The sequence below is a fragment of the Aythya marila genome (assembly GCF_965140915.1).
Source record: "Aythya marila genome assembly, chromosome: 1".
NCBI classification, from domain to species: Eukaryota; Metazoa; Chordata; class Aves; order Anseriformes; family Anatidae; genus Aythya; species Aythya marila.
In genome coordinates this window covers 37636653-37664027 of record NC_139042.1, presented here as the reverse complement: position 1 = coordinate 37664027, position 27375 = coordinate 37636653, and positions in this window count along the sequence as shown.

The following is a 27375-nucleotide window of genomic DNA, read 5'->3' as shown; positions in this document are numbered from 1 at the left end:
CCTCCACTGTAACTGAAAGTCCTTGGTCAGAACATATTTAGTCCTTGAGAGATGAGAAGATACAAGCTCTGGCAATGCTTGAAAGGCTTTTGAAGATAAATCAGGTGGTTTTAAAGAGGACTGTTGAAGAAGTTATGGAGAAATTTGTTTAACATTCATCGCTAGAATGAGGATAACATAGGAGAAATTTTATATAAGATAGATAAACATGTAGATGATACATTTTTTTTTCTCTTAAAAACAGTCTATGTGTTCACTTCTAATAATATGTTTAAAGAAAAACATGTTCTTGCCTTTTCAATGACCTGAATATTCCAAATTAATTGCATATATTAAGAAAATGGATGGTAGACAAAACATGTGGCCTATCAGTTATCATATAAATAGAAGAATTGCTTATGACTCTCTGTCAAGAGTTATGCAGTGGTGAAACAGGTCATAGCTGAGACAGATTAATTTATAAATCTAAAACAAATATCAGAGAGAAAGTCTGTTCTGATAGCCCCATGGCACTACCTCTTTTAAAGAGTTACGTAATATCTTAAAACTTGTTACTTTTTAGATATACAAAATGAATTTTAAACCATAGTGCTAGGTGACTAAAATGGGAAAACATGACTTTCAATTTTTAGATATATTTCACTTTGACATGAACAACTTGAACAGCTTCTGAAAATCCATCATACATCTCAAGTTGAACATGCAGAACATGAGTTCTTCTGTAAGAAATTTGGACTGAAGAAATGTTAAAAGAATCCAGACATCAATTTTCTCAGATTTCCTAATTGTAGCAGACTGAAATAATAAAAGTTAAAACAAACAAAAAACAACAAGAACAGAAACCATGGTAATGAAGGATGGAATTACTATCCTCATTTTAAAACTCTTTTATTTATTTGCCATCATTATGATTTGCAGTTTGAAAAATATATATATTTAATTTAAACACAAGCATAGGTTATTTGCATTGTTCTATGAGAAATGATCTACAGCCAATAACGCAGGCTCAGGTGAGGATCTCAGTGAGGTATTTTTATTGGTGATTGCAATGGTGAGCATCCTGAAAGGAGGAGCACACAGCAAAAGTATATCATGACCTTATATTCCTTATTATCCATTATGTTTTTTTATTTATTTTTTTTTCTGGTTTTAATGATTTCGCAGTGCTCATCTTGTTTTTCTCAGCTATCCTTACTTTGGGACAGTGGTACCTTCCCCTTATCTGCTTAACATACTCCCCACTGTTATGCTACTGTCATGCTTGCACTATCACTTCTTAAGATGCAAGGTTAGTGGAATTTTCCACTGCAAAAACACATTCTAATGCAAAAACACAACTTTTTTTCTCACACTTCCATACCTGTTGCAAGTCAATAAACAGAACCAAGTTGGATGAGTTTCATATCTTACGTAGTAAGTGTCTTTTTCACTGAGATTATAAATGTCTGTGCCTGTTATCCTTGGAAATTTGTATGAATCACATTTACATGATAAGCTGTGTTCTACTGATAAGTCAACAGCTCTCCAGAATTTCCAAATCTTACCAAAGCTGACTCAGAAACTGAGTCTCGTAATTATTTTAAATAAATAAATAAATACATGTGTGTGGGTGTTTGTGAGGGGAGGATGGCGAGACAACATCAACTGTCAGTGTGCACCTGGTGCTATATATCATCCAAACTATTTCTAATGCATGCATTTTATTTTAAATTAACTTGCTTTATCCTGGTATGTCTCTTCACTTCTCAGTGCAAAAATATGGCTACATGCTATCCACTCGTTAATGATCAGCAGAAGTGTAAAAGTTTGAAACATTTCTAACAAATTTTGCTTGAAATAAATAAATAAATAAATAAATAACTCACTAACTTTACACAAAAACCTGTAGTGTTCTTTTGACAGCAAGATACAATGTTTCTTTTTAACAGTACCTAAAACTTGCTTTCAGATTTACAGATTTATCCCTCCCTACCACTGAAGGGATAGAGAAAAATACCACCTGTGCACCCACTTCATCCAGTAACTGCCCCAGTCCCCCGAAGTCCCTTTTGATAGGCTTCAGGCTTTTCTCAGCAATTTCAGGGCTCTTCAGTGAAAATCATGGTGGCAGAGGGGGTTGCACTGAAAGCACATCAGTTCATTCAGCTTAAATTAGCAAGACATCTGTGTTGCTCTGGGAATTAATCTTCTTCAAATAATCCATTTCTCATTGCTGTTGTCTTATTCTATTTTGAAAATAAGCTTTAAATTCTTAATATGTATTTTAGTCTTTTGTCCTTGAAGAAATTTGTTTCAGGAATTAAACGTTTGAATTGAATTTATGAGATATGTCTTTTCTGGGATTTTATCTAATAGGAATAATGGCTAAAATCCACGAAGTGCAAAGTGTTCTGAATCAGTCTTCTATATAGACAAATAAATGCAAAAATGATGCCAAGAAATGGCCATCCTAACAATTTATGGAAGTGAAACTACCAGAATATCTAAAAATCAACATACCTGTGGTATTTTATCACCTTCAGAGTTTATCACCTCTTCCTGGTTTATCACCTCTTCCTGATGTCCAGCCTAAACTTCCCCGCCTCAGCTTAGTTCCTGTAGGTCTTATCTCTGGTGTTTACAGAGTCACCTGCCTCTCCACTCCCCCTCATGAGGAAGTTGTAGACCGCGATGAGGTCCCCCTTCAGCCTCCTCTTCTCCAGGCTGAACAGGCCCAGTGACCTCAGCTGTTCCTCACGTCTTCCTCTCTAGGCCCTTCACCATCTTTGTCACCCTCCTCTGGACACTTTCCAACAGTTTAATGTCCTTCTTGTACTGTGGTGCCCAGAACTGCACACAGTACTCGAGGTGAGGCCGGACCGGTGCAGAGTAGGGAGGGACAATCATCTCCCTCAACTGACTAGCGATGCTGTGCTTGATGCACCCCAGGAAATGGTTGGCCTTTCTGGCTGCCAGGACACACTGCTAGTTCATATTCAACTTGCTGTCAACCACAACCCCCAGATCCCTCTCTGTGGAGCTGCTCTCCAGCGTCTCATTGCCCAGTCTGTACATATAGCCAGGGTTGCCCTGTGGCTATACGTACAGAAGAAACAACAGAAGTGTCTTTTAGTCCCATACTGTTTTCTAGGTTAATACATTAAGTAATCATGAAAGAAAAAATCATGGTGTCATGGAAGATGTCTTAAAATATTATAAGTAGTAGTAATAATGATAATAATAGTAATAATAATCTAGTGTCTCAAAGAATCTCTGCTCTCACAGATTTACACAAAACACAGATTCTGAAATAATTTAGTGTTTCTAAGGGTATCTGTCTACTCTACATTATTTTTGTCCACCACCTTTACATCTCAATTAATTAATGGAACCTTCTTTTTCTTTTTCTTCTTCTTGCAATGAAGTGAATACTAGGCAACATGCAGATAAAAAACTCAAACCAATGAGATAAAAAAAACTGTACTAAAAGTGGTTTTGTGTGCCTCTAGAATGACAAGTGTTAAAGTTGACAGATAAACCTCCCTATCTATGTTTAAGTATTTTTACTATTTCTCTGGGTATTAGAGAATAGTATGTAACGATGCATATGATAGACTGGGGTTTTGCAGCAGGGACATGTGAACTAAAGTTATTGTGGTAGACATTGAACTTTTTTTAATTCAATGCCATTGTGTTGCACTTTTTATATGCCATTTGTCAAAGTTTCCTATGGGGAGTAGAATAAGAAGACAGAAACAGCTCATGTATCTTAACAGCCCAAAATATGCTTGGCTGAGTGAACTTAACAGTGATGTGAATGTCAGGAAAGCTAACAGTATGGGAGAACTTCTGCCAATACTTGGCAGTTACTATTACATAAAATTAGCATAAACAAACAAATTAGAATTATTTATGAAAATCTGTGTCCAACAATATAGCCACCTTAAGAGTTTGCTGTTAACATTTAGAGAACTTCTACTACTTTTTTTTTTTTTTTTTTTTTTTTTTTTTTTTTTACTTTTAGACATGTAGTAAGTCATAAAAAAAAGTATTTAATTGGACTACTTATTACTGCTTGTTGCATTTTTAGTTATACACATATAACTAATTAAACTAACCACAAGACCTTGGCTGAGTTTAGAAAGGGTATTCTTTTCTGCCTATAATAAGGTTTTAAGAGCATGAGACTCCTGATCAATTTTGCATGACTTGACATACACAGGACCTTTCAAAGAATTCCAAGGGGGGGAAAAAAAAAAAAAAAAGATTCCAATGTATTAACATGAGGCAGAAGGAAATTGTTCAGACTTCTACAGAGTCCTAAGTACTTTGTCCTTTTGTTCTTAAAAGTAATTCTCTTGCTTCCGAAACAAATAAGGTATGAGCATCTCTTACACTGCCTTCTCTGGGCATGCATAAATCTAATGTGTAACATTGGCTTGGAAAAGACTTAGAAGGTCTAACTCTCCCAGGCTTCCTAGGTATATGTTCAGATATATATGTCTGTCCTTGTAGAAGTCATTGAGATAGATATCAAGCATGAAGTACCTTTTTGCAGCTGCTTCAGAAAACAATTGTTTAGAGCAAGTTAAAAACATAGTCACTGATATTGGGAACAGGCTTCTACCGTGGAGGAATAAACATGACAAAAACAATCCTTGGGACAGAAAATAATTAAATAAATAAATATAATAATAAAAATGCTGCCATAAAATGTAACTAGTTGCTGGGAGTATGATATCCAGCTTAAGAATAGAGCTAAATACTTACGTTTCATTTTCCCAATGAAATTTCATGCTCATTTGCCATGACTTTGGCAAATACTGAATAGTCTGTCTAGAGGAGGTAGTATGTACAAGACAGATTGAAATTGTTTTAGCAGTTGTTTTAATTGAAAAACTAATGACCACCATCTAGTAATTCATCAACAAACTCCAGGTAAAATTCTACCTGTCTTCACAAATGGCTTTGTATTTCTTCACTGATTTGCATCACTGGTTAGATTGCTCTGGATGATTAACTTCAGAGGGCCTCAAGTAGGTCAAATGTGTATGATGCGAGCAAACCTGTATCAGCAGAGTTTATAATCTTTAACTGTTATTAAAATGTGTTGTAACTGTTACTGAAGACTGGAGAGTATTATCTTATGCCCTGGAGCATTAATAAAACAAAATTATAATCGGTATCCATAATAATGTATAAAAGAGAAACTAGGTTTCGATACTATTCCCAGACATGCTATACTTTTGAAGCTGCAACTTGGTTCCAGACCTACTAGTTTTTTATGTATGTATTCTGTATGTGTATATATATATATATAAAATATTATCTAAAATAGGAATCTATTCTCAGATTATAATTTTCAGTTAGGAAGTTATATTGGACTGCACTGTTAATAATGAAAGCATCCTTAAATTTGAAAATATCTCATTTCACTGCCATATTTGTTTCCATGTAATAATTAGGTAATGAATCAGTGTCCACTTTTCTCATGTTAATGATAAACTGTGGTATGAAGGTGAAATTAGATATTATTTTTTTTCTTATTTTTTTTTTTTTATGGTCAAATAAAATTACTCAGATTTCATTATGTGATTAAATTTTTATTTTAATTTATTGGAAAATTATGATTTTCACTATATGTTAATTACCTAACATGGTGAACAAATGTCTTGAAGAAATTAATTCCACAGAAGTTCAGTTATGTATCAAAAATAAGTATTTAGGATGATAGTGATTATCTATTTATGTATTTATTTTGACTAGTTAGCAAGTTAAAACCTGCTCTTGAATTTCTGATTTGGTAAATTGAGAACGGATGTAAGAAATAGATAAGATAACAATGTGTGCTTGGAACCCAGAAAGCCAACCATATCCAGGGCTGTATCAAAAGAAGAGTGGCCAGCAGGACGAGGGAGGTGATTGTCCCCCTCTACTCTGCACTCGTGAGACCTCACCTGAAGTGCTACATTCAGCTATGGGGCCCCCAGCACAAGAAGGTTGTGGACCTATTAGAAGGAGTCCAGAGGAGGGCCATGAAGAGGATCAAAGGGCTGGAGCACCTCTCGTACAAAGACTTTCTGAGATAGTTGGGGTTGTTCAGCTTGGAGAAGAGAAGGTTCCAGTGAGAATTCTTCATAGCAGACTAACCTAAAGGGGGCCTACAGGACAGCTGGGGAGGGACTCTTTCTCGGGAAGTGTAGTGATAGGACAAGGAGTAATGGTTTTAAACTAAAAAATAAAAAATAAAAAAATAATAATAATAAAAAAGTTATGTTTAGATTAGGTTTAGATTAGATATTCAGAATAAATTCTTTATCCTGAGGGTGGTGAAGCACTAGAACAGACTGCCCAAAGAAGCTGTGGATGCCACACGCTACATCCCTGAAAGTGCTCAAGGCCAGGTTGGATGGGGCCTTGATCAACGTGAGGTATTCCTGCCTATGGCAGGAGGGTTGGAATTGGGTGTTTTTTAAGGTTCTTTACATCCCAAACTATTCTATGATCCTATGTTTCTATGGTTCTATGATTCTACAAAATAGATACTCTTAAAAATATGATGATGTTAATATAATGTTAGTTCAATATTCATCTTAGATCTTTCAGTATTTTCTTTCAGAGAACATCTGATATTAAGAAAAAGCAAAATCAGTTTTTAAAGAAAAAAATATCTTGCTTTTGTTTATTTGCTTCAGTTATGAGGAAAAGCTTATTAATACATAAACTAGACTTAGTAGATTTCCTTTTTAGAAAGTCAATTTTTTATTAATTGACTAACAGTAGTCAGTGTTAGAAGATATGGAAGGCTTAAGAGTTCCTAATTAAGAAGTTAATGTTAATACTTTATCCACTTGTACAGTGTGGTTGAACCACTAGTGAGACATGTCTCTTGATGGAAAGATGATATGGAAAAGCTAAATACTTTTCTTGTGAAATGTGGTGCCTTCTCTGTTTGCAGCAGTCCTAATACTACATAAAGAGATTTTATGTACCACATTATACATAACAAAATTATATTTATCTGTCTCTATATATTTTACCTATATGCATTTAGTTTAATACCTCCCGGTACAGTTTTAACAAAGTAATAGAATTTTGTATTTCCTCCAGGAATTTGAATTTTGTGCTGACTATTTTAGATACCATATTTTACAAGTTTTGTCTTAAATGTTTTTTGTTTTTTTTTTTTTTTGGTTTACTAGGAGACTCAAAGCTGAAGAATTTGTCATATATATTTACTGGAAAGACTCCTGCATTGTTCAGACTTGGAAGACAAGTCAAAAGCAAAACAAAACAAACAAACAAACAGAAACAGACAGATACAAGAAGCAGATGTATAAACAAGATTTAGGATGAGTTTACGTGTTTGAATTCAGTCTTCCATAAAATTCCAATCAGTGACCAGTTTACCTTGAAGCTATCTCAAATAAAGCTAGTTAGAAAGCCTGATTCTCTTGCCTTTGATCAGAACAGTTAATTAGGTGAAGATGGTGTGCATCTCAACCTTATATTGACGAAATCAGATCCGCAACCAAAGTGTGCACCAGAACCCCAAGAATCAGTATTCCATGTTGAGCCATTGAGACAGTGCTGTCTATTTGTGTATACTTCACCCCAGACTCTTCACTAATTCTTGTCCTTGACTGTTTCTATAGGGAACAGGAGAGTAATATTTAAATTGTGTTATTAACATTAAAGAACACAGATTTCATTAGCAGTCTAGTATGTTTTTTATTTTCTTGCTGATTTCATTCCATAGCTCTGTGGAGAGGTGTAAGGACTGAAGGATTAATTGTACTAGATATTTTGACTGTTTCTACACCTTTCTCCTTCAAAACTAACACGTTAGTAGCACAGTTATTATGTGTAGAACCCAACAGATAATCAGAAAATATATAAAATGTAAAGTATGAGATGCATTTTTTTTTTTTTTTTTCCAAAGCAAATTAGAAAATTTGGAGTTAGATCCTGTAAAGCGAGGGATGGATTTAATAGATTTGATGCAGCTATCTTATTCATTTGAACTCAAATTTGAAGCTGTTCTGCATTCACTTACAGGGCTTTATATTTAGGTTGTAGGTAATGAATTTACTTGTTACAATTTATTTTAAGGTATATTACTTGTGAGAAGATGTAATAGGTAAATAGTACAGTAACATTTTGCAAATTGATTTAGAAGCTTATATCCAAACACCGAAGTGGTAAAGTTCAAAATCCATAAAGGGGTTTAGATGAAATTTGGATACACTGACGCTTTTAACAGCCTTAAGACCCTAAATGTTTCATCTGTTTGGTTTTTCACTAGTAAATTTCTTCAGTAGTCTGGGACAGGTCAAGGTCCTCCGTCCCTGTGCTCCAAAGAAGCTGATCTGAAGGGTGCCCGAATAATGAATATTTCTACTCAAATTCAATTGTATAGTGTCCTGGTTTCAGTTAGGACAGAGTTAATTTTCCTCCTAGTAGCTGGTAGGTATTTGTTAAAATTTAAAAGCTATGATCATGGAGTATTTTATTGTATTTTATTTTTATTTAATATTTGGGATTCAATCTCTAATTTAAATCATTATCCTCATCATCAGCTTAAGGAATTCATAGAACTGCACTAGTTCACACTAGGAGTATGTTTTCAGCATGTTTTCCTTGATACTTGTAACACTCAAAACTACATGCCTTCAAAGTAAAGCCAATAATTTAATATTAGTATAAGTGAGATCTTAAAGATCTAATCAAATAATTATTAGCACTGAGAATTTAACTATTACAGAAACAAAAAGTCAGGCAATAAATAATTCTTACCAAAAAAAAAAAAAAAAAAAGAGAGAAAAAAAAGTCTCCACATCTTTTTGCTTATCTCAGGGATTAGGATTCAACTGCAAGAAAAGACAAAGGAGATGTTATGGTGTCTAAAAATAATTCATTGTTATCTTTCTGCAGTGGCAGGCAGTATGGTGACATTGTACATCACACTTAATACAGATATAATTCACACAATGAAGACATATCTACTTTTTAACCTCTGATAGCATTTGCAGCCTTGTTTCAAAATGTTTCCAGAGTGCATGCATGCATGTACTCTCATAGCTTCCCATTACTTACTAGAAGCATATCTGTTATACGGTGCTTGGTGAAGTCTGAATAGTGAAGTGCTATTAGGTGGATTGAACCCTTCACCTGAGAGAAGAACTATGGTTATTTCTTGCTCTTGACAATTTTTTTTTTTCCCTTGTGCCATATAGTGTAATTTCAATCTTAATGAAATAATAATAATAATAATAAACATTTATTTATTTGGTTTTCAATTTCTGAAAAACCTTGAGAGAGTGAGCAAACATGCTTTTTAGGACTTGATAAAAAAAAAAAAAATTGTAACAAAGCAAAACCAAAGTAAAAGTGACAACATTATAGCCTATCCATCATCACAATTTATTTAGTGATTTCTCATAAGCACAGAACTAAAAAGGTCACAGTGAAGAGCTCCTGGGTACTCCAAAGCTTCAGAGCTTTGTATATTGGACCTGCCACTGCTGAGTTGCCTTGGTGGGCCACAATGAATGCTACAGCTTTATAAAGAACAGAAACTTCTGTTAATATAAGGTTATTGCTTCTACAGTGTGGTTTTATTTGAAATGGAAACAACACATTTCAAAGAAAAATTCCAGAAAAGGAAGCTTACTTTTTGTCTGATAGAAATCTTCTGCCTTGACAGGCATCCAAATGTTTCATTTTTAGTTGAATGCACATATATATGTATTATTTATTTATTTATTTATTTTAGTGAATATTTGTGTGAATAATTAGTGAATATTTGAAAACACCATTTGCAAATGGTGTTTTCAAAATGAATAAACAAAAGAATATGTTCCATAACTGTACAACTATTATATCTCAACCTCATGAGAATTTTCTGAGGCTTGCTTCTAAACTAAATTTCACTGCAAGTTACCCAATTTCATTCACTACTTTGATAGCTGTGAAAGCCATATACACTATGCCTTTGACTAACTAAACTTTCATAGATATGTTATTCTGTTGATCTCCCCGTAACACTGTAGAACCAAATTTCATTTTTTATTATTTTTTCTAACATTTATTAGGTGCTTCAGGATGTTTGGGTATCTTATGCATTTGTGCTATGGTTCTATTGTTTTTAGAACTGGAAGGGATCATGACCTGTTTCCTAAGTGTTTTCCTTGAAACGTGCTTTATTCAGGTTTAAAGTGAGCAAGGCTATATGGCTGCATATGCAGCAAGCTGTTCATGGGTAAAGTCATTTAGTGCATCCATGAAAAATATCCCAGTTCTGTTATTAGGTAAGACTAATTTCCTATGCTGTAGAATTAATTTTCACAAGTGTTTCACCTTGAATTTGCATTTTACCACCTCATCTTCTATAAACAGTTACATTTTGCTTACTAAATAAGTGTATCTTATTAATATGAACAATTCAGTACTGAAGCACCTGTGGTTCTGCTATGTTCATCATCAAAAGCATTTCTATTTGACATTTGACTCTCAAATATAGGTAGGGATAGAAGCAGTGAGAATGTAAATTTAATCATTAGACTTTAAGTTCAGTTCTAAGAGGTAGAAGACAGAAACATTTTGATTTGTAAATTGAACAAGCTTTTTGTGTAAGCCATTTAGTAGAAATTAGGTGGAAGCTCAAAATATTATTCTTTGCAGAATTTTTCTTGCTATAGCTTTACTTCATATTTATACCTGTTTACACCTAGGTAAATAAAATCTCCCATTAGTGCTCTTTATCCTTAAAAAATTATTTATTACAAAGCCTTTTTATTTCATGGTCCATTCCCTCAACTTTGTGATAATTTTGATCCGGTGGTCTAATATGATTTTCTAATATAAATTTGAATATATTGCAACATAAAAATTTTCTGCCAGAGTAATTTTTGCTTACATCTAGTTATGTACACTTCTCTCAAACTATGTATATGTTGTCTTTCCTCTCTATATAAGACAATGATTTCCTGAACTCTTTTGTTTCTCTGTAAGGATGTAAATTGATGCTAGCATGTCTGTCATACCATTCACTATATTGCCTGAGATTAGAGGATGACTTTTCCTTATATCCTACTAAGCTTAGTGAAAATATTTCCACTTGCTTTAATTGGAAGTGGTTTAGACTCTAAATTTTCACTAGGAGGAACTGTACAATTTCAATTATCCCAAAAATATTGACAATTCTCTTAGAAAGTTTCGTTTTCACAGCAAAAATAGTCTACATAGCCTAATATCTCTTCTCTAAATGTTGTGAAGAAAAATGCACATTTAGTTTTAAATCTTTTTTCTTGTTGCAGCTCAGGCAATGGGCTCATACTTTAAATTGTCTTAAGGTAGGCTTCCTACCTTCTTACTATTTAAGACAAAACAAGTCTACATGTATTTTGCTAACTTGCAAAGGAATATTGCAGAGAATGATGACAGATAATTTCTTGTCAATCTAAATGACATTATCTTGTCAGCTGTCTCAATAGCAAGCAAGACCATACATCTTAGGAAAGAGACAGAAGGATAGAGACTTTATTAGCAACAGTGCCACTTCTTTCCTACTTAGTAACTTTCCCCTCTACACATTCCCCTCTACAAAAGTATAAGTCAATATAAAAAGTATTGACTATCTAAGTTACTGACTTTATGTCTGTGTCTCTAAGATTATATGATAAGATAACCAGAAGTAAATATCCTTGCCACAAACAGGTTTGGACATCACTGGTAGTTATTACATTTCACATAAATAAGAAACAGTATTTTTGATTTCTAATTGAAATCTTATTATCAGTAAAGCCAGGGGGAAAAAATAAGGAAAAACAAACAAACAAACAAACAAAAAACTATTAGTCCTAATATTTAGAAATAAAAGCAACATAATTTACTTTTACAAATTAAAACACTGGACACAATTAAGTACACAAGAGCTGTCTATGAGCTGTCACTGATTTCCATGAGATCTTCATCCAACCATCAGAAAGTTAAAAAAATAAAATAAAAAGCAGATACCTTGAAAGCAAATTGAATACAGGTCATATTACAGCAAAAAGGCCCATGTATCTGTTTAGAAGATAGTAGATAACTTGGTGCTAATGGTTGTTGTCTGTTTAAACAGTTGTGCTTTTGAAGCTAATCTTTGAGGACTATTAGAAGCTTTTTGTTTCCATTTCAATATTTTTTTCAAGATAAAGAATGAAAACTGAAGACTGAAGACTGAGTATGTCTCTGAGGAAAGGAGAATGATACTCTCAGAAAGAAAAGTAATGAGAATATGTCTAGCACTAGCTAGTGAGAAAGTATTCTCACTGTGGGATTTACTTCCCTAACAAAGCTTAAAAAAAAAGAATAGTATGATGATAAATATTCAAGTTATAGCATTTAAATTAATATCACTGTATCCTATCTAATTCATGGTTGCACTTTCAAATTCTAAATTCTAACTGTGCCTTACATTGTCATAAAAAATGAAATAAAAAAAATGGTAAGTTCTCAAATGCACTATTCAGCAAAGTATGTAGTCAAAATCAGAAAAAAAATGTCAAAAGGAAAGACTACCAACTGTCTGTAGTTTTAGCAGCACTTAATGTTCAGTCTAAGGCTCTACATTTAGATCTTCAGTATTATAATGATACGTTCAATGGCTCCTCAATACATCTAAACAATATACATGCAATGGAAGAAGAATCCGCATTCATGAATTTACAATAATTTACTCTTGAAATATTTGTGATTGCTAGAGCATGAACATTGAAACTTGAACAACGAATGTTCTTATGAAAAAGATTTCATCATCAACTAAACAAGTATCTTTCTACTGTTGAGAATTAATTCAATGGTAGAACAAGCAAGGTGAATATTTATATTGAGAAATAGCTTATGAGTGCCTCCTTATGGATAAAACATTACAAATCACAACTAATATTAGCTTCTACTGGTGGCTGAAAGTTGAGCTGGATCACAGGAGTGACTTTTACCTCTGCTGGAATAATTTACTTCAAAGAGGATTTAAATTGCTAGTTCACAAGAAACTATATGTTCTTAAGAAAAGTTAAAAAAAAAAAAATAAATAAATAAAATAAAAATAAAAACTTGTTGAATTAGCTGAATTATTTCCATTTTTTAAAAAAGATTCCCTTCAGAGTTCCTCAGGAATCTGACACTATGAGGAAAACTCAAGCTTCAAGTATCTTTATTAGTATTTACATAACGGGTATAATATAGGAAAAATTGTGAATCTGAAAGTCTGATACCAGATACTTCATAAATCCTGAGAAGATACTGCAGTCCAGTAATCTTTCATGGTTTAAAGTCAACTTTTTACCTTGTTCACTGATAAACATATGAAAATATACAGCCTATGTGACAGGCTGACATATTTTTGACAGGATTTACCAGTACTTCTGTGTTTCTGAGGAGCGTCATAGTTATATGATTTGAATTTACTTGTGCCAGTGTCTAGATTAGTTCCTTCATGGTGATTGATAGGCAAGCATTTTCCTAGGCTTTCCATCCTGACTGCTGCATTTTATCTCTAAAGATTTTTCTCTTTTTTAACTGGCTAAATTCCCCAATTTTAGGAAAACATAAATTGTTTTCAAATTTTGGCCCAGCTCCTATCTCTAGTGTGTTTTGATTTCCTTAGACCATATACGGCTGAACTCTAATAATTTAGAGTTCAGATTGACACCTTTCAGGGATATTGATCACAAATTTGATCACATTAGCTACTAGTCACACTTAAGAAACAAAAACAAATACAAAACCAAAACCTTTTACTTCTCAACACTCATTGTGTTCTGAAAATAGGTTGTAGTGGGGTTTACGTGGCAAGGTTTTGTTACCAGGGGGCCATAGGAGTGGCTTCTGTGACAAGAATCTAGAAGCTGCCCCATGTTGGATAAGGGCACCACTGCTGGCCAGAGCCGAACCAATAAGCGATGTTGAAGAGAATGGATGGGGGGAAGGAGTTTTTGCTTTCTTTCCTTTGTTTCTCACTTCACTAGCTTGCTAGTAAAAGACAATAAATCTTACTATCTCCCTACTCTGAGTCTGTTTTTCCTGTCATGATAATTGTTGAGCGATCTCCCCATCCTTATCTCAACCCTTAAGCCCTTTGCATTGTATTTTCTCCCCGTTCTCCTTTGAGGAGGGGGAGTGAGAGAGTGGCCATGGTGGAACTCAGCCGTCCACCCCTGTAAAACCACCATGTAGGTGAGAGAGAGAAAAAAAGCTGGTAGTAAGCTGATCTCCCCCATACAATAGGTTGAAGGGGGGTGCGTCTAAGAAGCTCTCTCAAACTAATGGAAATTTTCTTTAAATGCCAAAGCAAGGAGAAATAACAATGTATTTTGCTCTGACTTCAGATCTTTGGGCAACACTTTTGGAGCTTTCATATTGCATCTGAATGTCACAATGTTTGATATGCAACTAAATAACATGTATAGATCTGTCAGTTTCAAGTGGCTTGTTTTCATGTTTTCAAAGACATAAAGGTTGTCAGTAAATTCTGCTCACCAGATAAGCTATCACACAGGGAAAGCAATAAATGCACACACACAAAGGAATAAATGCACACATACACATGCAGAACTTCATTTTTACTTTTCCATTTTTTTTCATCCAGCCTCCACATGTTGGCTTTTTTTACCTTGTATTGTTCTTGTTTTCTTGCTTTTTATGATGCATATCCTAAATATTATGAACTCATACCATTAGAATCCAATTCAGAGTGAGATGGAATAAATGCTAGCATATATTCAGGATAACTGTTTCTGTGGTTGATACTAAACCAACTGGTGATATGTGAAATTCTTTCAGGATGGAGGTAGTCAAGTACCTATACAAATTAAGACTTCCTAATGGTCACCTCATATGCTTCTATATTACAAGGTATTGTATTGGGTTTATGTCACAAGGTTTTGGTAGCAGGTGGACATAGGGGTGGCTTCTGTGAAAAGAATCCAGGAGCTGCCCCATGTTAGACAAGTGCCCCAATGCTGGTCAGAGCTGATCCAATAAGGAATGTTGTTTGCACCTCTGTAAGAGCATATTTAAGAAAGGAGAATAAAAAAAAAAAAAAAAAGGCTGATCAACAGCAGCGGGGAAAGTGAGAAGTAAGAAACAGCCTGGCAGACACCAAGGTCAATGACGAAGGAAGGGGAGATGGTACTTCAGGTGCTGGAGCAGAAGTTGCCTTTTAGCCTGTGGAGAGGACCATGGTGAAGCAGGCTGTCCCCCTGCAGCCTATGCTGTACCACGGTGGAGAAGATCTCCATGTTGGAGCCCATGGAGGAGCACCTGGTGGAGCAGGCCCCTGGCCGGAGCTGCAGCCCATGGAGAGGAGCCCATGCAGGAGCAGGGGACATAGAGGGAGCTGCCACCTGTGGGGGACCTGTGCTGGAGCAGTTTGCTCCTGAAGGACTGTACTCTGTACTACGTACCCATGTGGGAGCAGTTCTTGAAGAGCTGCTGCCTCTAGGAAGCCCCGCAGGATCAGTTTGGGAAGGATGGCATGGGGAGGGACCCCATGTGGAGCAGGGGCAGAGAGTGACCATGAAGGAGTGGTGGAGATGCATTAGAGACTGGCCACAGCCCCACTTCCTTGTTCCCCTGCACTGTTCAGGGGGAGGAGGTGGAAGAAGCTGTATTGGGCGGAATGTGTTTTTAGTTTGTTTTCTTTGTTTCTCACTTCTCTAGCTTGTTAGTAATAGGCAATATATTTCTCTCATCTGCCTACATTGAGTCTGTTTTGCCCATTTCAGTAATTGTTTAGAAATCTCCCTGTCCTCATCTCAACCCTTGAGCCCTTTCCATCCTATTTTCTCCCCCTTTTCCTTTGAGAAGAGGAAGTTAGAGAGCGGTTACAGTGGAGCTTGGCTCCCCACTTGAGTAAATCCACCACAGTGATTTATTCACCTGTACCAAACTATGCTTATTCTAAGCAGTGAATTGTCTGAAACAATTAATGTTTTATTTTTCACACAATATCTGAAACATCATCTCAAACCATATTTGTTCCATTAGTACTAAATACCACTACCATATCAGAAATATTAAACCAAGAGTTAACTTATTTCTGCATTGTGCTCTGTTTTCTTTGTTAAATGTTCAAATCATAAATTTAGCATAGGAATAAACTTATTATTCACTACATCTTCAATGCAGTTTTTTTTTTTTTTTTTTTTCTCATACACCACTGCTTTTCCTTTTCACTGTTAAATCTCATATTCTTTTGAAGCACAAGAATAAAAATGCAACATCCTCCAAACACAATTAGTAACACACAATCAAACTTCTGAGGAAAGAAAACAGTTTTCATTTAATTTTGTAACTGATAAGAACTTTTCTTGCCTAGAACCTTGCCTTGTATTTTACAGTTCTTTTATCTGTAAATTAACTCATTTAAACACTGATGGGACAAAAACCCATCATTTATATAACAAAGAGCAGCAGGTAAATTTCTGTAGTGCCCCACCTACTGTAAAATATTAATAATATGCTTCAGCAGTCTTAATTACTTTGGTGACCTTCTTAATTTAACAGATTTGACTTTCCCCATTTGTAATTTTGCAGCAATAATTGGATAACTAGGCAATCCATGTACCTAAACAAATTAGGGCTTTTTTAATAAAACTTGATTATTCACAGTTCATTAGACAAAAAGCTGCATTTTAATATTAATTGCAATCACTACTGTAGAACGTAATTCAAAATTAAATATCATGCTCTATTTTTAAGTTAAATTTATTCAGAATAGAAAGGAGCTGTATATGATTGCATTTGTAAATGCGTTTGAAATATATTCAAATTGTAAATACAAATGTATTTATATTTATACTTAGGCCTCAAATCTGCATTCTAAAGTCATTGAGAAATATTGGTGGTATAGAATAAGTTAGTTTAAGACTTATTTTTAGAATTGCATCACTGAAAATCATAAGGTATTAATTAATATCAAGGTCAAAAATGAAATGTTGATTAATGGATTAATGTATCAAACATTTCTTAAGAAGCTGGAATTTTCAAATATATTTCAAATAATGCAGTATATTCTTACCTATATCTCTGAAAATTATAACACACACTTCAATATGAAGAATAGGAGAATAAAGTATATTTCAGAAAATTTCTTTCTTTTATGATTTTAAAAGCTTGGTTTCTGTCAAGTATTTTGTTATTTTACAGGTAACGGGCAGGGTCATTTTTAATGTTGATTAAAAGCCCATTCCTAAGATTTAAGCTTGAGTCAGCTTGTTATAACAGGACACAAAGTTAATGTGTCAAAAAATTAGTGTTAAAATAGGAAAGGAAAAATGTGGATAAACACCCTTCAAAAAAAAAAAAAAAAATATTTCACTATAAATCTGATAGTTTTCTGTTAATCAGGGGGTAGATTTTCTTAAAGTTCTTCTAATTGTCTTAAGAGATTTCTGCATTAGAAATTATCTGTATTATTTTCTGTATATTTCAAGCATTTTTTACACTCTTGAAAGCAAAGTCCGAGTAGAAAAATCCCATACCTAAAGCTGACATTACACTCGAAGAAAAATAAATAAATAAATTAACATATTCTGTCACTTTACTCTTGAGAAATCACCAGTACATTTTTTCCTAACTTAACTGTGAACATTCATATTCATGAAGACAAAGGGTCAGCTGCATATATGACTTAACCATAGGACATTTTTATCCTAGATCCAGATCTAATTGAGGCAGCTGAAATGTGAGCATATCTTGCTTATCCCTGACCTACAATTTCTGTCTGTTCTAAAAGCGAGAATTAGTTTGGTCACCCTGCTGTCAGCCCAGGGCATCTTCTGACAAGAGATTTCTAATACACTGAACAGCACTTTACATTAAGTGGTACTAATTACTGGGGCTGGGTAATCATTTTGACCAGAAGTCGGAAGCATGACTATTTGAGTATCCCAGCTGGAACTGCTGACAGAGCTCCTACTGCTTATTTTCTTATTTATGAATTCCATGGGAATTGGAATTCTTAAATCCCAAATCTTCACCAAAGGGTATATGTGTATTCCTTTTAGAATCATCACAATGATTACAATAAACAGTGCATTTTGCTTTATATTTGCTAAAAGATACTCAGAATTTAAAAAATAAGGACTACAAAAATTTGGAAAAAAAAATACATCGGGAAAGTTTCTGCTCCCTGAAACATTGCTTTGATGCTTTGATGTAAGGGGAAAAAAAAAAAAAAAAAAAAAAAAAAAAAAAAAAAAAAAAAAAAAAGGATACTCTTGATGGAGTGGTAAGCAGGTAACCCTACATCTAAATTACCTTTAACATACCATTTGGGAATTACATATATTTGTATTGTGATTGCTGCTCCATAGATATACTAGGGATGTAGTTCCCTACTTCAAAGGATATGGCAATAATTCTTAAAGATTCTTGACTTTGGATATAAAATACACTATTCTTTACTAATGCTAGTAGTACTCATATTAATTCTGTTTCTCTTGGGAAAATAGGGCTGGAAAAATGCAGTTTCTCTATATTTGCTGCCTATGAGTTGGGAACAGCTTCTCCCAGAGTATTTTCTGCTTTCTATTGCTTTTACCCCGCTCTACTATCTCTAATTTCCAGCGTACTCCAAAAGACATTTCTAAGGGGTCCCCTGAAAGAAGTGAGGCTATTCATTTTGTCAGGGTCTCTGAAAGTTTTTTTAGAGATTTAAGAATTTGAAGGCATTAGTGTGTGTACAGAGTCCAAACGCTACAGGGAAACACTTTACAGAAGTGTTTACAAACCCACTCTGTGAAAGAAAGCTTCTTGGAGTTGATAGTTCCAGAAGTGCATAGTTATTTTAAAAGGCCTATATGACAGTCCTGCAATTTCCTAATGCAGTTGGAGACTATACTGATAAAGTACCTGTCAGTAGACCCTACTGTTTTTCTATGTGTGCTTTCTGAATCCTATTTGTCCACCTTCATCTTTTCCATCTAACTTTTCTATGTAGTCTGTGAAACTTAGATCTCTCAGCTTAATTCTATCACTGGTTCCTCTTTAAGTGTCTCTTATTACTGTGTAAACTAACAGTTGACTTGCATTCAATAGTTCTTTCACCTGTACAGAATTTATTTGATAAATGCAGATTACTTCAATGTCATGCCTGAGACATCCTAAACTGTCTTTAGCTAATGGACTGAAATAAGAAATTCTACATTACTCATTTTATCCTGAGATAAGAATTTACAATGAAACAGGTCACTTGCACCCTTAAAGAAACTGGTTTCAGATTGAGAGAGAGAATCAGCAAGGACCTTGGCATTCAGTTTAGCTACGTTTTTACTACAAGAGTGAAAAACTGTCTGTTCAGCAAAAATGAAGCACACACTGTCTTTAATTGAATTCTCCAAATTCCATCAAGCATTTCTAAATTACTAGCTACACTGTATACATTAATGTAAAATCTTGTTGAATATTAGAACAGAACATTTTTTCTGAAGACTAACATATTTTGCAGTCACTATGTTCACTTCTAAAAAAAAAATAATAGCTGTCTCTTTTCCTTTCATTTATAAAAATTGTCCATTCCTATGTAGTACAAGTGAAGATCTGTTTGTTTGGTTGGTTGGTTTTCTATCTAAATTGCCTGAAAGATCTGGAGTACAATTCTGTTTCTGGAAAATGGTAATCTGTTACTTGAGCTGGACTGATCATACTGGTTAGCCTCCACCACTCTGGAAGGACATGACTATTCTTTTTAACTCCCTATGTGGATATTTTGAATGTGTTTCAGCTTATCTAAAGACAGATATCTATAACATCCTAGTTAATTCCATCTGCATTAGATATGTCTAAAAAAACTGTTCAGGGGATTGAACCCTTCCTCTAGAGGGAAAAAAAAAAAAAAAAAAAAAGTCTAAAGTATTTAAATTTGGTCATGGAGGGAAATTACTGAAAGGATGATGATTTAACTATTGCTTCAGTTTAGTTTCCTAAACTCTGTAAATCACTCATTTTTTCATTTTTAAAATTTCGCTGTCATCTTAAGTTCTCGCATCGATATACAGGTCTCTTGGCAATAGCAGTCAGCTAAACTTGTATACATCCAGGCTTATAAAACTAAGAACTATTTTCCTTAGGAGTTTGGTACAGAGATTTTCAAAAAATGTCTAAAAATTAAATACTCCACAAAATTAAATTATATAACATTTGAGTTGTTATTATTGCTGTTGTTGTTTTATAGTACCAGTACCATATATGAAATTGTTCCTGCTTCAAATACTAATCAAATGTACCTAGTATCATTGGTTCGAGCTTCTTCCAGTTGTAGAAAGGAACAATGAGCATTAGATTAAAAGCTTTTTTTATAAAGGAAAGTTAGTACTGTACTGGGTCTGGCTGGAATGTTAACTTTCCCTGCAGCAGCCTATACAGTGCTGTGCTCTGCACTTGTAGCTGGAACAGCAGGAACAGCAGTGTTATCACACTGTTGTGTCTACTGCTGAGCAATGCTGGCACAGCATCAGGACTCTTTCTAACCCTCCTAGAAGGTGGGCAAAAAGTGAGAAGAGAAACATCACCAGGACAGCTGACCTAAACCAACCAAAGGGATATTTCATACCATATGATGTCACACTCAGCAATGAAAAGTGGAAACAGGAAGAAGAGGGGAGGGGTGGGCTCTCGTTGTGAAAACGTCAGTCCTCCTCCTGGCTACGTGCGTTGAGGCTCTGCTTCAAGGATGTGGTCAAGCATCGCTCATTTGTGGGAAGTAGAGAGTAATTTCTTTCCTCTGCATTTCCACATAGCCTTCATTTGTTTTATTTGTTTGTTTTCCTCCCTTTTTTTTTCCTTTTCCCCTCCCTTTTCCCCTTTAGTTAAATTGTTTAGTTCATAATAATCTTTATTTAATTATTATTATTATTTCCCTTTAATTAAATTATCCTTATCTCAACCCATGAGTTGTTCTTTGCTTTACTTCTTCCCCTCCTCACCTAAGGAGGGTGAGTGAGAGAGCGGTTGTGGGGTTTAGCTGCCCAGCACAGTAAAACCACCACAGGAGAAAGGGATGGAGAGAGATGGGGTGTGTGCCAATACACAGTGTCATACACTTCAGTCAACACACAGTAATCAGATAACTACAATAGTGCAAGACGTGCAGACTGGATGTTTTCAAAATGAATACATGCAGATCACAAACGCATTACTTCCATAAGCTCATGAAGGAGTGGTGGAGATGCATTAGGGACTGGCCACAGCCCCACTTCCTTGTTCCCCTGCACTGTTCAGGGGAAGGAGGTGGAAGAAGCTGTATTGGGCGGAATGTGTTTTTAGTTTGTTTTCTTTGTTTCTCACTTCTCTAGCTTGTTAGTAATAGGCAATACATTTCTCTCATCTGCCTACATTGAGTCTGTTTTGCCCATTACAATAATTGCTGTCTCTCTGTCCTCATCTCAACCCTTGAGCCCTTTCCATCCTATTTTCTCCCCCTTTCTCTTTGAGGGGGAGAGAGCGAATGGTTCTGGTGGAGCTCTGCTGCCCAGCTGAGCAAAATCACTACACTAAGAAATTGCAATAGAACAAATTTTTTTGTACTAAACTCTTGGAAAGTGCAAAGGATAAGCTACATCTCCTCACTTTGATGGCTAGGAATTAATTTCAAGCTAATTGTTGTATTAAAAAGACACAGACTAACAGTCATCATAAAAAGTATACAATTACATTTTATCTAATTTTCAGTGAAATGTCAAAGGTTTAATTATTATACTCCATAGAGATATCATGTTCAATACAGTTTTTTTGAATGCAACTGTCATTTGGGAAGTTCTACACTCCTAACCAGCTTCCGAAATACCACTCCAAAAAGAGTATGTTCCCACATCATTTACATAGATCACTATGCTTTAGCTTCTCTGCAGTATCTCAAATGTCTTTTTGGATGACTGGATGTAATCCTTAGTCTGAAGCAGAATTGTATCATTAAAGGCTGGACGGACCGGGGGTAAAAACACTCTTCGGGGATATGGAGCACTTGTTGATCTCCTTTCTTTCTTTTAACTCTCCCACTTTGGTGGAAACAATCAAATTCCACATCTTAAAATTTATTTTCTCCATTTTCTCTGTCAAAGATCTACAGAAGGTCTGTCATGCATTCTTGATGAATAAAGGTGATTATTTGATTATTTTTTTTTTATTTGATAAAACACTTTCCCAATCAATGTCATTAGAACTCAGAATTTACTAAATGCCTAATTGAGTAAATTTATTACTAGACATTCATTAATTTTGTGTTTCTTGCCTTTGTCTTTAAATTAAAGAAATGAAAACATACTTCTTCATTTATCTTAAAATCTTTTTGCATGTCAACAGTAACTTCAATATTTTGCATTTTGTAATGTAATAAATGCTGATGGAAGAAAAATACTTATGGAAGAAAATTTGTTATTGAAAAGCAGAAAAGTGCTGTGAGTTAAAAAGTAGAAAACTGTTTGGGCTTACCTAAACATACGGACTTCAATTAATTGTACTTAATTGAAATTTCCACAGTTTTTAGGATTTAAATATTTCAAGTACTTCCTACAATTAAAAGTATATAAATATATATATTCTTATGTTATAGCCAACCAATTAAAAGATGATCTTTAAGGTTTTCCTTCCAAATCAAACCGTTCTATGATTCCATGATTCTAAAGGCAGTTCAGCAAAATGAGAGAAAAAAAGAAAAAGAAAAAAAAAAAAGTGGCAAATCACGCTTATCCAATTGATTTTATAAAATATTACATTCCTTGGTAAGCCAAATGTGATAATCACATTTTCACATGAAAAGCACATTCATGTTAGACTAGCCACACAAAGAGAAAGGATAGGATGGTGGTAAAAACAATGACAGACCTGTCAGTATGCCTACACCTGGAAACTGTAATTCATTTCTAGGGAACGGAGCACTTCAACAAATACACTGGCACTTGACAGACATGCTATGGCCTAAAGATAATTAAAGTTATTCTTGCATTCTCACCTGTCAACTTGTTTGTATATCTGTTTCAGGGTCCAGCTGAGCAAGTGGGTAAGTGCTTCTGCAAGGCCACAAATGCTTTCGTACTCAAAGTACTCTCAAAAAGTACTCTGTAGCTAAATCCACATGGGTTAGAGCTTACCTCGTTCAAATAAAAGGCATGATAAAGCACTGCACTGAGGGAAAGGCAGCACTTATATAGCACTCATTCGTATATATACAAATCTCTCTCTGCAAATCCTTTGCAAAGAACTGCTTATTAAATGTGATGTTTGTAGATGATGTTTGCAGCTCTACTTATTAGAATTCCAGAAATGTCTTTGACCATTACAATATATGTATTTATATACATATTAAATAATATGTAGGACACTGAAATGTATGTTGTCCAGGATTTGTAACCCTTGAATGTTCAAAGCATAATATATGACTTTTCTATATTTAATCTCAAGTAGGAAATTAAGAAGATGTGCTTATGTAACCACATTTAAAATGTTGTATGCAGTATTGAGAGAAAAAGTTAGTATATCTGATCTAATTTTGTTCTCAGTGAAGCAGACAGGGCATTCACCATGGTTAAGAGCAGGCTTAGTCTCAAGCAAATATCTCATCTTTTTTTTTGAACAAAGATTCACCTTATCTGTTAAAAAAAAAATGCAATTTCATAAGCAATCAAGCAGCTAAAATTATTACCGTAGGAAACAAGCTTCTCAGAAACATAGTTATCTTTGACAGTTTTATCATTAATAAATAAATAAAAGAACTATTATGAAAATGTGGATACCAGAATATAGTTTTAATTCTATTAAAGTAAATTAAACAAAGTTTTATTAAATAGAGGTTACTTTGTCAATATTTACATGATAGTTTGTTTTTTTTTAATTATATAGTAATCAGGAAACCTTATAATCAGTTCCATTTGTTTCTCTGTACTTTGCTACAAAAATGACAATTTTAAAAGTATGTTGTCTAACAAAGTAATTTAGGCAAAAAACCTCTGTAGGTCATCATCATCTTTACACTTGAGATCATCTACTTACAATCCTGTTTCTCAAAGGCTAAAACTCTTAGCCTATTATTAAGTCTTCCTATGCCCTTGCCAGTCTTGTAACTGTTCTGATGTAAATCTGATTATTATGCAGGCAAAGTCTAGGAAGGGCAAGCTTTCAGCAAAGATCTGAACTCATGCACCCACACAGAGGAAAAGCAGCTCACCAACAGCTGTTAGCGAGGAGACCATGTAAAAGAATGAAAAGGAATTTTCCAAAAAGAATAAATAACTTTAAATATGACTACTGAAAACAAACAAACAAACAAACAAACAAAAAGGATGATCTGTATTTATTTTCTGTTACCTGATTTATTTAATTTTCAATGCAAGATGTTGGGATCAGGGGCTGCAGGGGTGGCTTCTGTAAGGAGTCCAAAGGCTGCCTTGTGCCAACAATAGTATAGCACTAGCTTCTCTGTTGCACAGAGTGGTTGAAACTGAATATATAAACAATCACGAAGAAGGGGATTAGTCTGATAAAGCAGGTGACAAGTGCCATTTGTGATACTCTTTAGCATCTAAAAGGGCAGGACACATAAAGAATGGCTGAAGTCACTTAGTTCATTCAGCCTGGAGAAGGAAATACTGAGGGGAGGCCTCATGGCAGCCTGCAGATCCCTCATGAGCGAAGTAGAGGGGCAGGCGTTGAGCTCTGCTCTCTGCAGACAACAACAGGACCTGAGGGAGCTGAGGGACAGCATGGAGCTGTGACAGGGGAGGATCAGGCTGGGTGTTAGGAAAAGGTTCTTCTCCAAGAGGATGGCTGGCCACTGGAACATGATCCCCAGGGAAGTGGTCACAGCATAGAACCTGAAAGAATTTGAGAAGCATTTAGACAATGTTCTCAGAAATGCAGTTTAATTTTTGGGTGGTCCTGTGTGGAAGCCAGGAGTTGGACTCGATGATCCCTGTGGTTCTCTTCAAACTCAGGATCTTCTATGGTTCTGTTATGTTTGTACAAGTCCAACTGAAATGATGTTAAACATCCAGGATTTCCAGGTGTTGCTGGAGGGGTTGCTGGAAGCTATACAAGAAGGCAGTGATTAAAATAGTATCAGCCGTCTGTGTCACAGGACACACATGTTTATGCTATCATTCATACTTCTAACTCCCTCCATGTTGCATGTTTAGTCTTATAATAGATAACAGAAATCCAATATGCAGAATTGTAATTCTTTTCAGAGATATGTTTATTAGCACTCACATTTTAATCTTCCTTTGAATATTCAGAACCTCTTTCAATGCCTTCTACTAGACGGATGGTAGGTGAATCATACACATCCTCAATTCCAGGGGAAAAAAAAAAAAAAAAAAAAAAAAAGGAAAATTCATGATATCTAGGAATAAATTAAGATACAAAAGTGATTTTGCAATTTAGCATTGTACATGTATATGCAATTTTATAATTCATGTAAAGAATATATAAAGGGTGTGCTCATTATTTGTTATTACAATAGAAGTAAAGTTGCTCTTATGCTAGTGTGTAAACTGGGTAGTATACTATTAAATCTTCTTTTATCTTATTGCCTTCAAATAGGAATTCCAGGAATAAGAAAGGAAGAAACAGTTTGTCATTGGTTTATGGGAATTTGAAAAATAAAGAAACACTCTATCTCCCTTTTCACTCCAAAACAAAAAGAACAGCAGTATTGATAAAAGGGCCAGTACAAGAATCCCCACAATAGGAATGATGAGATTTTGAATTTAAATTTTCTAGCTTTTTTCTACTATCAATTTGTGCTTCATTATGCTAAGGTAGTTAAAACCCCAAGTCCTGAAGGATTTTACATAGTGAAAGGCTTCATGCTAGACCTTTGCAGAGGGATACCTTACACCATACACACTAACTGAGCTTCTGTCATGGCAAGCACAACAGAGAATATTTTATCACCAATCTCCTTGTGGGCCTTTGTGCTGAGAGTTGTGCTTCCCATGGATACTTTAGTCTCAAGGAAAGGGAAAAAAGGCAATCAAGCAGTAAAGCAATTGTTAAAATGATGACGTAAAAGAATGTAGTTATTTGATATGATCAGATGCAGTTGTTTCATGAAAGAGTAATAATGCTATGTTGTCAGATGCCCAGGAACATAAATGGTATACCGGAAAGCACTAAAAGAATTGGGCAGTTCTGTTAGTTTTTGTACTTATCCCTTTCATTCATCCTAGGTTTTGCAAGTCTGCATGCCCATACTATATCATAATTCAGTAAATAACCATAGTATAAATTAAAAACAAAAACAATAAAAAGTCACCTCTGTGTTTATCTTAGCAGAAACAATAAGTAGATTCACTGTTTTATTAAGAATTATTTCAGGACATTTGACAAATAGTTCTCAATATTTTACTAATTTTCATTGTCTCTCCCCATACTCATTGTTCTCCCCCCATACATTGGAAATACAGTAAATATTTGTATGTACATACAGTGTTAAATTCTCTCTCTCTATATATATATATAAAGTAGAATTTCATACAATCTGAGTGTTAAGAGAAAATGTAAAATTGGTTAACACACACAATGATTTTCTTTTATTTAAACTGCATTATAATACATAAATAATATTTGCTTATGTCCTAGAACACAGTGCAGGAAATATCTTCAGTGTATCTTAGATTTTTAAGTAACTTCTAGCTTTAAATGCCCAATCAGAAAGATTTTAAAATTTTTGGAAATGTAATACATTTGGTTTCCGTAAGCATGGTTTAGACTTTATAATGTAAGCTAGTTACACAGTATTCCAGGCTTAGAGATTATATTTCTTAGATTTCCTTCTTTTTCAGAGGTCACAAGTAGGTGAACTGAATTTGTTTGTTCTACAACTAATGTACATAACACATATTATTTAATTTAAAGAGTTTTCAGACTCATAGTACTAGATTCTCCCTAAAGAACTATGACTTTGAACTATAGCATAGTTAGCTATGCTTTACTGACAATCAGAAAAAAAAATAGTAATACAGTGATGTTACAAGCATGTTATAGAAAAAAAATATACACACCACTGTTTTTTACATCCTAATGTTAAACAATTTGTACGGTGTATGCAATGTTATTAAAAGGTATTGCAGTAGCCTTTTCTATCTTTGTGGTTGGTGTCTACTGCAGGTTACCCAATCAAGGAGAGAATGTTGGTGAAGAATTCATTCTTCAACAGCAGGAAGCATAACTCTTGCAGGCCCTGATCCTTTTAGGTGACTTCCACCACCTAGACATCTGCTGGAAAACAAATTATAAGCAATCCAGGGGATTACTGGAGCATATTGTGGATAAATTTTTTTTGGTTCTTTTACCCAGATAGGCAGATGATCTCCACCACAACTGCTCTCTCACTCCTCAAAAGAAAAGGGGGAG